The sequence below is a fragment of the Megascapheus bottae genome, chromosome 13 (assembly GCF_031878675.1).
Source record: "Megascapheus bottae isolate mThoBot1 chromosome 13, mThoBot2.hap1, whole genome shotgun sequence".
Lineage (NCBI taxonomy): Eukaryota > Metazoa > Chordata > Mammalia > Rodentia > Geomyidae > Megascapheus > Megascapheus bottae.
The window spans coordinates 8,129,673-8,143,601 of NC_143521.1; the positions used below are offsets into that span (position 1 = coordinate 8,129,673).

The 13,929-nt window shown below is 45.3% G+C and overlaps 1 protein-coding gene across 1 annotated transcript in view; it reads right to left on the reverse strand.

Annotated features, from left to right (window-relative positions):
- Positions 1 to 11,077, reverse strand: part of Aff1 (ALF transcription elongation factor 1) — a 198,985-nt gene extending 187,908 nt beyond the window's left edge. The window contains exon 1 of the mRNA XM_090343251.1: positions 10,988 to 11,077. The gene's annotated coding sequence lies outside the window, so the exon portion shown is untranslated. The remainder of the gene's footprint in view (positions 1 to 10,987) is intronic.
- Between the last annotated feature and the right edge of the window lie 2,852 nt (positions 11,078 to 13,929).

Sequence of the window (13,929 nt, forward strand, 5' to 3'; positions counted from 1 at the left end):
AGGACTGGCAAAAAAAAAAAAAAAAAAAGAATCTGATCTATCTTCTTTTTCCATAAAGGAATAAGGCTAGGAAGCACCAATAAATCAAAACAGGTTCCATTTTGTTAGGTGTACTGAGGGATACCAACTGTACACCAGCCTTTGTTCTAGAAGGAGAAAATAAGTGGCTCCAGAGATGGTTCTAGAACCCAAGATGTGTCATCCTACTCCCAATGATTCTAAATATCTTTAGTGCAATGAAGTTATTACTTGTGAGAAAAATAATAATAATAATAAAATAAAGATAAAATAAACCTGGGCTTCAGTGATCCCCACCTATAATCCTAGCTACTCAGAAGGCTGAGATATGAGGATCATAGTTCAGTCAGCCCAGGTACTAACATCCATGTCTCTCATCTCCAATTAACCACCAGAAAACCGCAAGCGGCAATGTGACTCAAGTAGCAGAGCACTAACCTTGAGCAGAAGAGCTCAGGGACAGTGCATAGGCCTAGATTTCAAGCCCCATGGCCTAGTGGTAGACTGCTTGCCTAGCATGCACAAAGACCCCAGTTCGATTCCTCAGTACCATATTCATAGAAAAAGCCAGAAGTGGTGCTGTGGCTCAAGTGGTAGAACTCTAGCCTTGAGAAAGCCCAAAGGCAGTGCTCAGACCCTGAGTTCAAGGCCCAGGATTGGCAAAAAAATAAAAATAAATAAAAAATCAAATAGATTCATCTAAATAAAATGTACAGGATCAGCAAATTTTTGAAAATTTTTCCTCTTTTTTTCTAACTTTGAGCAAAAAGGCTCAGGGACAGTGCCCAGGTCCCAAGTTCAAGCCCTAGGGAGAAAAAAAAAAGCTCAAATACAGTGCACAGGCTCCAGAGTTCAAGCCGCAGCACTGGAGCCAAGAAGGAAAAGAAAGGACAAAAACGTACTGTGCATCTCTAAACTCCCAGCTATCGCATCAGTATGTGGAGTTTGGCTTAAGTAAAATAATGCAAAATTTCAGCACTATGACTGACTCAATGTGAGCACTCAGTAAATGATAAGGTGTTGCTGTAGGTATTTGGCTTGGTTTCGTTTTTTTCCAGGCAAATCACATGCACAGGAAGACAATGGGGAAGTGTTTGAACTAGACTAATAACCAAGCACGGCAAGTCTCAAAGTCCCACGACCCTTACCCAGTTTTCAAAGGAAAAGATGAGACAGGGACTCCAGAGGCCAGAGCACTCTGGAGCTGGTCAGTTCCTGATCTTCTCTATTTCCTCTTTACCCAGACACCTTTCAGACAAATAACAGTCTCCTGGCAACATGAAATGTATCAGGATGACTCATGAACCATGCACTACTAGACTGATTCTCCAGAATTCCACTCGAGCAGTCTAGAATCTCCCCAAAACTCCAATCTGATTTGACGACTCAGTTTTTCTCTCTCCATACCACTGAGACCTCACATACACAGAAACCCAAACTAGTACACAATTCCCCAAATACCTATTCACTATTAAAGCCTTGCTCAATGGGGTCTGGGTGGCCATGCCAAACTCCAGTAACATCCTATGTCTTGATCACATGCCTCCCTGCTTCCTCCCCATTCCCCTAGTTTGGCTTTCAGCTCAAGGATACATTCTCAGAGAGGCATTTGCTGATTTCTAAAATGAATATTAATGATCAACCACTCTCCCCAACCCACTCACTCTCCTTTCTATGTTCTACATTCTATGGTCTAGCAATTTTATCTGGCTCCAAGTAACAACTGCTTGAATTTATAGTAGATTATGCTTTTCCTATTGCAAATCCAGAACAGGGAAGTTGCCAATACACTTTCTGCCTTGAACTATTTATCTGTGTGTGTGTGTGTGTGTGTGTGTGTGTGTGTGTGTGTGTGTGTGTGTGTGCGCGCGCGCGCGCACGCGCACACGCGCCAATACTAACCTTGAATCAGGGCCTCAAGCTCTTGGCTTTTGCCCCAAGTTGGTACTCTACCATTTCAGCCACATCTTCACTTCCATATTTTCTGTGGTTAATTGAAAAGTCTTACAGACTTTCCTCTGGACAGGCATCTTACCATAATACTCAGACCTCAATCTTTTGAGTAGCTAGAATTACAGATATGAGACTGGTGCCCAGCCTTTGTACCTGCCATGATGGCTTCATACTTATAATCTGGAGGTACAAAAATGCTGATGCATGGCTGGGAATATGGCTTAGTGTACAGTGCTTGCATAGAATGTATGAAGCCCTGGGTTTAATTGCTCAGTATCATATCAACAGAAAAAGCCACAAATGGTGCTGTGGTTGAAGTGGTAGAGAACTAGCCTTGAGCAAACGAAACTCAGGGACAGCACCAAAGCCTGAGTTCAAGCTCCAGGACTTGAAAGGGGGTGGGGGCGGAGAAAGTGGGGAGGGAGAGAGGGAGGGAGAGAAAGAGGGAGGGAGGGAGGGAGGGAAGGAAAAGGAAGCTGTTGATCAATATGGGATGGGGACAGGAATGAAGAAAGCAATATGAGCCAAACACAACATATACACATCTGAAATAACATATTGAAACCCTTTGGTACAATTCACACATTAAAAAAACTTTTTTAATAAATCAGAGCCTGTAATACTAGCTATTCAAGAAGCTGATGATCTGGGTTTCAAAGTAAGTTCTGGCAGAAGAGTCCATGAGACACGTGTCTCCAATTAATCACCAAAATGCTGAAATGGAAACTGTGGTTCAAGTGGCAAAGTACCAGCCTTGAACAACAACAACAACAAAAGCCACATTACCTAGGCTTGCAGTTCAAGCCCTACTACTGGCATAACAAAACCAAACCAATATCGCAATATTGACAGTAGGCTCCATGTATTGCAAATAACAAAGTCATTCCTCTCTAAGCCACGAGTCCTGCAATCTGCGATAGATGAACTTGCTAACGTGAAATAAGTAAGTTTTGGGCCTTCACAGTGTCGGATTTGGGAGAATTAGGGGGATAGATTGTTTTTTTCATTTGTTTCATTTTGTGTGAGGCAATATCTATGTGCCCCAAACTGGTCTTGAACTTTACATAATCTTTCTTCAGCCTCCAGAGTACAGGGATAGCAGGTACATGCACTCCCTTCATAGTTCTTCACAAGAAGTTATTTTACTCAAGAATGAAAACTAACAGGCATCATATCAAAGGTTGAAACCCATATATCAAGAGTATAGCACAAGATCTGCGTACCAAGCACAAGGTACCAAGTCTAACTTACCAAAAATATAAAGAGGGAAAAAAAAAAAGGTCCATATCAGTCCAGCTCCAAAATCATGCTAGTAGGGGCCAGGAGTTTGGCTTAGTGGTAGAGTGCTTGCCTAGCATGCACGAAGGCCAGGGTTCGATCCCTCAGTACCACATACATAGAAAAAATCCAGAAGTGGTGCTGTGGCTCAAGTGGTAGAGCAGTAACCTTAAGAAAAGTCCAAGGATAGTGCTCAGGCCCTGAGTTCAAGCCCCACAACTGGCCTCCTCCCCCCCCCAAAAAAAAATCATGCTATTAAATTCTGCCTCACTGCAGTGGTGCTAAAATGTGCTTCCAGAAATAGCCACAGCAATAAGCACCTGAAAACACTACAATGCAAATTCTTGAGCACTGCCTCCGACCTCCTAAACCAGAAACTGTTGGTGGGAACATCTGCCTTCCAGCAAATGCAGATGTCCACTACAATCACTGCTCCACTGCACATATGTAGGTACCTAACTGTACAATTCAAAGATGTGGTGTGAGAATATGCTATTTACACTGGGATGTGCTTTTGAAATTCTCCAAGCTGGTCTGGTGCTGGTGGCTCATGCCCATAATCCTAGCAATTCAGAAGGCTGAGTTCTGAGGATAACTGTTCAAAGCCAGCCCAAGCAGAAAAGTCCATGAGACTCCAACAAATTACCACACCAGAAGTGGTATGGTGCCTCAAAGTGATAGAGAACTAGCCCTGAGTGAAAAAGCTCACATACTGCTGCTCCCAGGCCCTAAGTTCAAGTCCCACAACAGACCCCCCCCAAAAAAGGTAAACTTTTACTTATTTATTTTTTTCCAGTCCTGGGCTTGAGCTCGGGGCCTGAGCACTCTCCTTAGGTTTCCTCAAGGTTAGAACCCTAACATTTGAGCCACAGCACCATTTCTGGCTTTTTCTATGTATGTGGTACTGGTCTTTGTACATGCTAGGCAAGCACTCTATCACTAGGCCAAACTCCCCGTCCCAAAGATCAATTTTTATATACTGCATAACTCCCCTAAAGTAAAAAAGCCAAGTGCTGGTTTCTCATACTTACAATCCTAGATACTCAGAAGCTAAGAGCTGAGGACTGCGGCTCTAAGCCAGCCTCAGCAAGAAAGTCCCTGAGACCATAACATCTGATTAACTAGTAAAAAGCTGAAGTGAGGGGCCGGGAGTTTGGCCTAGTGGTAGAGTGCTTGCCTAGCATGCATGAAAACCTGGGTTCAATTCCTCATTACCACATACATAGAAACAAGCCAGAAGTGGTACTGTGGCTCAAGTGCTAGAGCGCTAACCTTGAGAAAACCCAAGGACAGTGGTCAGGCCCTGAGCCCAGGCAGAGGGCTGGCAAAAAAAAAAAAAGCTGAAGTGAAGTTGTGCCAGTTTTGGGTGAAAAAGTTCAAGTCCCAGTACCCTGAGCAAAAGGAAATAAAAGTAAGGGAGTTAATTTCTAGAAAGATAAGGACCTTCAATGCTAATAACTACAGATATCTGTAAATAAATCTGCTTTTAGAAGCACAAATATATATGTCCAAATTGTTAAATAGGGGGGAAACTTTTATTCCCATACTGATCACAAATTACTTAGCCCAGGAGAAACACTATTTATATTGTAGAGTCAAGCTGCAATTCTTGAAAAACAGGAAACCACATATCAACAGAGCCAACACAGTGTACCCCAGTAGAAAGGGCAGCAGGCTTTGAGTCAGGCTTCAAGGCTTCAACTCAGTTTCCTAATGTTAAAATGGAAAATGAGCTTCAACTTCAGAGTGACGACTAGGCTTAAACTGTAAGGCACAGGAAAGCCTGTGGTAAACACAGACTTGCTTTGGGACTGGAAAGTCACCTGCACAGCAGGGCCCTAGCTCTCTCGACCACCATGTCATCAGAATTTCTCCCATGCTTAGATTACTGCCTGGCATGTGGAAGATAAGTCTCAGGAGGTGGCAGATATGAATCCAAGATATTTTATTAATGATATAATTGTTTCCTACAGGCTCCATTTATTAGAATGATCTTAGTCTTTTAATAGGAAAAAGTCACTCTAACAAGAAAGCCTGAGTCATGTTTAAAATGGGCCAGATAATTTAGGAAAATCAGCTGACTATCCTCTCCCCTCCACCCCTGGGAATACTACTAATAAGAGTTATATCTATTAAAGCATTCTGTCCTAAAACTAAGACGGAAGGGCCTGTTAACAGACTTGATAGCCTTAGCACCTCAGAGTGTCAAGTTACAGCAGTGGGATATACACTTACAGGCAGTAGGCAGTTGATCATAATTAAAGATGTATATCTACAAAGAGATACCTATTTTACATATTTACCTCCATACTAAAGCTATATAACTTTCTTTCTTTCTTTCTTTCTTTTTTGGCCAGTCCTGGGGCTTGAACTCAGGGGCCTGGGCTCTGTCCCTGAGCCCCTTACTTGAGCCATAGCACCACTTGGCTTTTTGTTTATATGGTACTGAAGAATTGAACCCAGTGCTTCATGCATGCTAGGCAAACACTCTACTAGTAAGCCACATTCCCAGCCCCTTAACCTATTTTAATAAAATCTGGAAGTGGGGCTATGGCTCAAAGGGTAGGGAAGTGGCCTTGAGCTAAAGAGCTCAGGGACACACCCAAGCCCAGAGTTCAAGTCCCAGGATCAACAACAACAACAACAACAAGAATGGGGCCAGGAGTTTGGCCTAGTGGTAGAGTGCTTGCCTAGCATGCACAAAGACCCGGGTTTGATTCTTCAGTACCACATACATAGCAAAAAGCCAGAAGTGGTGCTGTGGCTCAAGTGGCAGAATGCTAGCTTTGAGGAAAAAGCCTAAGGACAGTGCTCAGACTCTGAGCTCAAGCCCTAGGACCGTCACCAAAATAATAATAATAATAATAATAATAATAATAGTAGTAGTAGTAGTAAAGTAAAATCTGACATCCAAGCCACCTGTGCATAAACAGTACCAAAAAGCTACTGATGATTTAGAAATGCATAATTTTTTAATAAGCAAAATGTAATTTATTCACAAAACTTTGCATGTTTATGGTAAACGTAGTTCCTTAACTTATATTCTCTCCAACACACTTTCTCAATTTCCTGAAAATTAATTTAACAGTCTAGAGACCTGAAATAGAGGAACTTTAGGCTCTGGCTTCAACTGACAGCAATGCGTTCAGTCCACTGACAGCTTTCAAAGTCTGGCTTTACAGGAAGGGGTGACTTAAGAGGTAGTGCCAGACTTGAAAAGACAAGCAAGATATTGAGGCTCTGAGTTTAAGCTCCAGTACATACGTACACACACACACACACACACACACACACAAACACACACGTGCGCGCTCACACAGTCAGGCTTTAATAGTAAGAAGATTACAGCTATAGTATCATGGCCTGAGAAAGATATTTGGGGGGGTTGCATCCCATCCAGACAACATATAAGTTAGCTATGCCCTTTAAAAAAGTAAGGGCCTGGAATGAGGCGTGGTGGCTCATGCCTGTAATCCTAGCTACTCAGAAGGTTGAGATATGAGGATCAAGGTTAAAAGCCAGCCAGGGCACAAAAGAACCTAAGACTCTTATCTACAATTAACCTCTAGAAAACAGGAAGTGGAGCTTGGCTCAAGGGTAGGGCAGTAGCCTTGAGCTGAACACCTCAGGGACAGCATACAGGCCAAGTTCAAGCCCTTTGACCCACAAAAAAAAAAAAAAAAAAAAAAAGTGAGGGCCTGGGGTGGGGAGTGTGGTCTAGTGGTAAAGCACTCGCCTAGCATGCATGAAGTCCTGGGTTCGATTCCTCTGTGCCACATATGCAGAAAAAGCCGGAAGTGGTGCTGTGGCTCAAGGGTAGAGCACTAGCCTTGAGAAAGCCCAAGGACAGTACCCAGGCCCTCAGGATTGGCCAAAAAAAAAGGGGGGGGGCCTGTGGGGCCACTTCAGGATTTGTGATTTTAATTGATTTTAATATTCAAAAACCATAAGGAATAATGAACATTTTTTTTTATAAAGGGCCAGTACATAATGCTTCTCCAACTTGCTTTTCATAAGAATATTAAAAAAGTTAGACCAAGAGTATGGTAGAGTTCTTGCCTATCATGTTAAAAGCCCCAAAACTGGAAGTGGTGATGTGGCAAGTGTTAGAATACTAGCCTTGAGAAAGTTCATGTACAGTGCCCAGGCTCTGAGTTCAAGCTCCAAGAAGACTGGCAAAAAAAAAAAAAAAAAACAACCCTGAAAACCCAGGCACTCATGCCTATAACCCTAGCTACGTAAGAGGCTGAGATTTGAGAATCATGGTTCAAAGCCAGATGGAGCAGGAAAGTCCCTGAGACTCTTATCTCCAATTAGCTACCAAAAAATGGGAAGTGATGCTGTGGCTCCAGTGTTAGTGCTGTGGCTCAAGTGGTAGAGGGCTGGCCTTTAGCTGAAGAGTTCAGGGACAGTGCAAGCCCAGAGTTCAACAACAACAATAACAACAACAGGCTGAGGCTAGAGGATTCTGAGTTTATGGCCAGCCTGGGTTACACAGCGAGACCCTGTCTCAAAACAAAACAAAAACTTAATTTTAAGCTGGCATGAAGCCACATGCCTGTATTCCAGCCATTGGGAAGGAGGTGGAAACAGAAAGATGAAGCATCTTTCAGCTACATACACAGCAAGACCCTAACTCAAACAAAAACTTTTTTTTAATTTACTCATCTTTCTAACTCTCCAGGTAATAAGTAACTTCAACTGAACCACTGTGATAAGAAATTGGTGGTGTCTGATAACACTACAACTCACATGAATATCTTAATTGAATATCTTGCAAATTTAATTCAAAACCCAATTAGGCAAGTATCTTAATCAGAAAAACAAACTGTTAGCTCAACTAGCACTTTACAAACTTCAGTTAAACCAAATAGGAAGCAGGCGAGACAGCCAATTTTGATATAGTCCAATTAACCCTCATAGGATCCAGCAACAAAAAAAAAAAAAAAAGAAAAGAAAAAGCTGACACTGGTGGTTCATGCCTGTTTCTAGCTACTCAGGAGACTGAGATCTAAGGATGGCAGTTCGAAGCCAGCTGAAGAAGAAAAGTCCATGAGACTCAGATCTCCAATAAATCACTGAAAAAGGTGGAGTTGGTGCTGTGGCTGAAGTGGTAGAGCACTAACCTTGAACACAAAGAAGCTCAGTGACAGTGCTCAGGCCCAGAGTTCAAGCCCCAGGATGAAAGAAAAAAAAAAGATAAAAGAAAGAAAAGGAAGAAAAGAAGGGAAAGGAAGGAGAGAGATTGAGAGAGAGGGAGGGAGGAAGGGAGGGAGGGAGGGAGGGAGGGAAGGAAGAAAAAGGGAGTGTCACTGTGGCCCAAGTGACAGAGCACTAGCCTTGAGCTGAAGAGCTCAGGGACAGTGCCCAAGCTGAATTCAAGCCCCATCACCCACCAAAAAAAAAAAAAAAGGAAAAAATACATGTATGTTCTGCAGAGTGTGGTAAACAGTAATATTTAAATATCATTGTGTTTCCTTCTGTATTGCATTCAAATACTGGAGTGATATTCATATCCTAATATTCCAATATTAGGGTAATACTTACACATGATTTGTCAAAATTATATATATTCTGCAGAGGAAAAAAGTTACGCAATAGATACCAAAGGACTCTTTCTATACTGAATGAGACACATTAATGTGTAACAGTTTATGTTCATCCTGACAAAGGGCTGGTAATGTGGCTTAGTGGTAGCGTGCTAGAATGCATGAAACCTTGGGTTTGATTCCTTGGTACCACATAAACAGAAAAACTGCTCAAGTGGTAGAGTGCTAGTCATGAGCAAAAGTAGCTCAGGAGCAGTACCCAACCCTAGGACTGGCAAAAAAAAAAAATACAAATACAAAATAAAAAGCTGGCAGGGTGCCTGTAGCTCACACCTGTAATCCTAGATACTCAGAAGGCTGAGATCTGAGGATCAGGGTTCACAGCCAGCCCAAGCATGGTAGTGAGACTGTTATCTCCAAATAACCACCAGAAAACTAGAAGTGGTGCTGGGGCTCAAAGTAGCAAAGCACTAGCCTTGAGCAGAAGAGCTCAGGGACAGTGCCCAGGCTCAGAGTTCAATTCCCAAGACAGACCAAAAAAAACAAAAAAAAGGCTGAATTCAAAGCAGTTTTTTTAGTTTTAATTACTGATTATCCAATCTCCAGTTTTTCTCCCCTAGTCTCCGTGGATCCATCCCTTTTCTACACATAAGTTGTCTCCAAATAAGACACTAAGAAACAACACCTTTAAAGCAGTCAAGTCACCCAGAAATTTCAATTCTCCAGTGAGCCTATTCCCAGAATGCCCAACTCAAGGCACCTTTTCCACTAAAGATGAAAGGCAATATACGGAAATACATTAGACAGAGGAAGTAAACATTGAAAGAGGGCCTGGCTAGGTATTCTTAAGCCTGAGCGCACTCAATTCCAGCGTACATTGGGCTTTTTCTTTTCCGTGTGTCTGTCCAGGGTGACCCCGCCTCATAGCTCAGAGAGAGAACTCACTGCTCTCCACCTTCTATGCGTTCTGCAGGACCTCTCGCCTTGACACAGTTCTTACACAAGCAATAATCCACAAAACTCTCCGACTTCTTGGCCTGATGTGTGTGTGCCTCCGTTTACTCAGTTCAAAATTCTCTGGTCCAGGGAACACAGGGTGAAAACCTTAATGTATGGATACGCATTGAAGGTTTAAGGCTGGTTCCTTGGGGGTATGTCACGCGCCCTCCCCTCCCCCCACAGCATTGCACAGGATTACAACTGACCCTCCTATGTCCTTAGAAGAGAGCAAAACAGGGCAAATCAAATCCTGGGCCGCCGAGGATTTTACCCCCCAGAGTGAGAACCCGATTCGTCTTCAACTTCCAAAGCCTAGGGCCTCGGGAGGGTGGTTTGCATAATATGGGGAGTGGGGGGGGGGGAGAAGAAACCTAAGCTGGAAAAAGCTGGAAGGTCCCACCCGACTGCACGAATGGAACTCCCAGCACATTAGTGGTAGCCTCAGTTGAGACACCCCTCTAAATCGCGGGGCTCGCACCGTCGGAGGCTCCGCTCGCCAGGAGCACATATTTGAAAAATCAAGAGAAATGAACCAGTCACCCCATTCCTAAGACGCCTCAAACCGCTTCCCCACCCCGCCCCCCGTCAGCAAGTCTCCGGAGACGCACCAAGTCCCCCTCGCCCTCCAGACCCCCGACAGCCGCGCCCACCCTCGGGGGCCGCAGTTCAGGCCACTGCTGTCCCCGGCGGCCGCGCGGGGGAGGGCTGCGAGTGGACGAGCCCCGAGCCTGGCTTTGGACTCCTCCAGAAACTTCTGGGACTCCTATTACGCAACTCAGAGACCAGGTTTCCAACAACGGGACATCTTTTTCCGCAAGATGCGGGGCGCGGGGCAGAGGTTGGGCTTGCCGGGAGGAGGTGGCGGCAGGCGCGTCCCTCCCCCGTCCCTCCCCACATCCCCTCCCACGTCCCCACCCCGCGTTCTGATTTTTCGGGCTCTACCTGCCTGGGGCTGGCAAAGAAGGGGCGGGGCGAGGGCCGCGTCCCCTTCGCCTGTTCGCCCCGAAGGTTCCCACCGGAAAAAGTGGAAACGCCAGCGACTTGAGTCAGCGCGCCGGGAAGCGGGCACGGAGGCGGGGAGGGTTTCGGAGAAATCCCCTGCGGAGGCGGCGGCGCCCGGGGACGTGGGGACACCGGGAGCGGATGGGGTCGCGATGGGGGCGCACGGTGGGGGGGATTCCTCCACTTACCTTCTGGCCCCTGTGCCCTCTAACTCCAAGTCGTGCGCCTCCGTCCGCTCTCCTGACCTGTTGCGGCGTCGGCAATGCGGAGGAGAGCGTGTCCCCCGGGGCTTCGTCCCGGAGCCGCGGGGGCGGCAGGGCAGCTCCCGACGCGTGCGCGCAGGCTGGCGACGGCCGACGGCGCGAGGATCGCGCGCTGCTAACTCGTTCGCTTCTCCAGCGCCGCGCGCAGCCAGCCGCTCCAAGCCGCAGGGAGGCCACGCCCCTCTCCGGAGCACGCCCCCTCCGGGCCACGCCTCTCGACCCCACCTCCGGGGATCCAGAGGAATGGACCAGTCCCAGGACTCAGAAGCCAGTCCCCCCGCACCTCCGCGCCCTGCTCCGCCCCGGCCCACGCCCTCCAGCTGGCACCACCCAAAAGCTCTTAGAGGATCCTGGCAGAGCTCGGGGTTCTGGGTGGAACACTGCAGTGGCCGCGCCGACCGACCGCGTGGGTGACCCTGCCCCAGGCTGCAGCGGGGCACGAGAACCCTGTGGCTGAACGACGAGATTAAACATCGGGTCAAGTTCTCACTGCAAGTGTCAAGGAGGCTTTTTGCCGTCTCCCATGCAACTGAAACAGATTGTCGACCCTTTAAAAGGAGATAATAACTAACATCTGGGGAGCATTTTCAGCTTAAAGAGCTCTTTCACACATAGTCCCGTTTTATCTTCACAATAACCTTGTAAAGCAGATATATTGTTGCCATTTCCTAAATAATGAAACTGTGTTCAATGTCACAGCTACAAAGTGGCATGGGAAACCAAGTCTCCAGCCTCTGAGTTCCTGGAAATTCAAACGGATGGGATGCCGAGGGCTTTAGCAAATAGACCCAAAGGAAGAAGGGACAACTTAACGTCTAGTTAAGCTGCTTCGTGCTGCTGCCTACTATGAACATACTAAGGAAGGTAATAAGCCATTCATTCGTCTGTCTCACCTTCGTTCTGAAAGTCATGTAGAAAGATTGTATCAAATGGCCTAGAAGGAAGCGCCTAGACGCACCATTAGGATGTCTTAATGATTTGAACTGATGAAATATGGATGAAGATCACTTTCCTTAAATGTAATATGAAATGCAAATTAACATAATGTATGAAAAAATGAATCGCAGCTGGTGGAGGTGTGGCTCAAGTGGTAGAATATGCAGAGAGCATGAAAACTTAAGTTCAAGTCCAGTACACACACACACACATACACACATGCACACAGACTCCATGTTCCTCTCTCCCTCTCCCTTTGTCTCTGATATAACACTACTTTGCCCTTCATGTGTCATTCACGGTCCACAAAATTGCAAATCTGATAGTTATCTGCATTTCCAAATTAAAACTTTGACTACCTTCTTATATTTTCTATAGATTGCTTTCCAAAATATAATTGCTCTTCTATCTACCTCTGTAGTGAGATGAGTTTAATTTACTTTAGCTAAAATAATTAACAACCACAATCAGGGCTGCGAGTTTGGCCTAGTGGTAGAGTGCTTGCCTAGCATGCACGAAGACCTGGGTTCAATTCCTCAGTACCACATATATAGAAAAAAGCCATAAGTGGTGCTAAGGCTCAAGTGGTAGAGCTCTCCCTGAGCTCAAGCTCAGGACTGGCAAAAAAAGAAAAAAAAATAACCTCAATCAATTTTGGTGCGGTTTATTTTTCTCTCTTATTGGTTCCAGTCATGGGGCTTGAACTTAGACCCTCCACACTGATCCTGAACTTTTCTGCCATAGGCTAGGGCTTTGTCACTTGAGCTGTAGCTCCACTTTCAGGTTTTTTTTTTTGGTAGTTAATTGGAGATAAGAGTCTTACAGATTTTCCTGCCTGGTCTGGCTTTGAACTGTGATCCTCAGATTTCAATTTCTGATTACAGAATTATAGGCATGAGCCACTGGCACCTGGCCTAGTAAATTTTGTTGGTGGAGGTGGGGTTGGTGGGGGTTGAGGTGTTGTGTTTTATTTGTTTTGATGTGTGTTCTGCCAGGGATGGACTCCAGGGTTTGCTCTACCATGACCTATACCTGCATATCTGATGGTGCCTTCAGATGAAAATATTGGGGAGGGGGCCTTGGAGTTTGTCCTAATGGTAGAGTGCTTGCTTAGCAGGCACGAAGGCTGGGGTTCCATTTCTCTGTACCACATACATAGAAAAAGCTGGAAGTGGTCTGTGGCTCAAGTGACAAAGGGCTAGCCTTGAGAAAAAAGCCCAAAGACAGTGTTCAGGCCCTGAGTTCAAGCTCCAGGGGGAGGGAGGGAGAGAGAGAGAGAGAGAGAGAGAGAGAGAGAGAGAGAGAGAGAGAGAGAGAGAGAGAGAGAGAGAGAGAGAGAATAAAATACTGGGGATCCTGAGCATGACCTAGTGATAGAATGCTTGCCTAGCATGCACAAAGAGCTGGGGTTTGATTCCTTGGTACCACTTACACAGAAAAAGCTGAAAATGGTGCTGTGGCTCAAGTGGGGCTCTATAGTTGAAAAAAAAAATACCCAAGGACAATACTTAGGCCCTGAGTTCAAGCCCAGGACTGGCAATATATATATGTGTGTGTGGTCTGGGAATGTGGCTTAGCACTAGAGTGCTTGCCTAGCATGCATGAAGCCCTAAGTTCCATTCCTCAGTATCACATAAACAGAAAAAGGCAGATGTGCTGCTATGGCTCAAGTGGTAGAGAACTAGCCTTGAGCAAAAGAAGCGCAGGGACAGTGCCCAAGCCCTAAGTTCAAATCTCAGGACTGGCAGAGAGGGAGAGAGAGGGGGGAAGGAGAATATTAGAAACAGTCTCTGAGCAAATTCTTACATTTTTTCCAACAGGCTGGTATCTATTCTCATCAATGACAAATACTTTAACCTTTTTGCTATATAACTAATACATTCTTCTGTAAATAATAGATACAGGAAATGAAGTTGACAGTCGAACTTTTG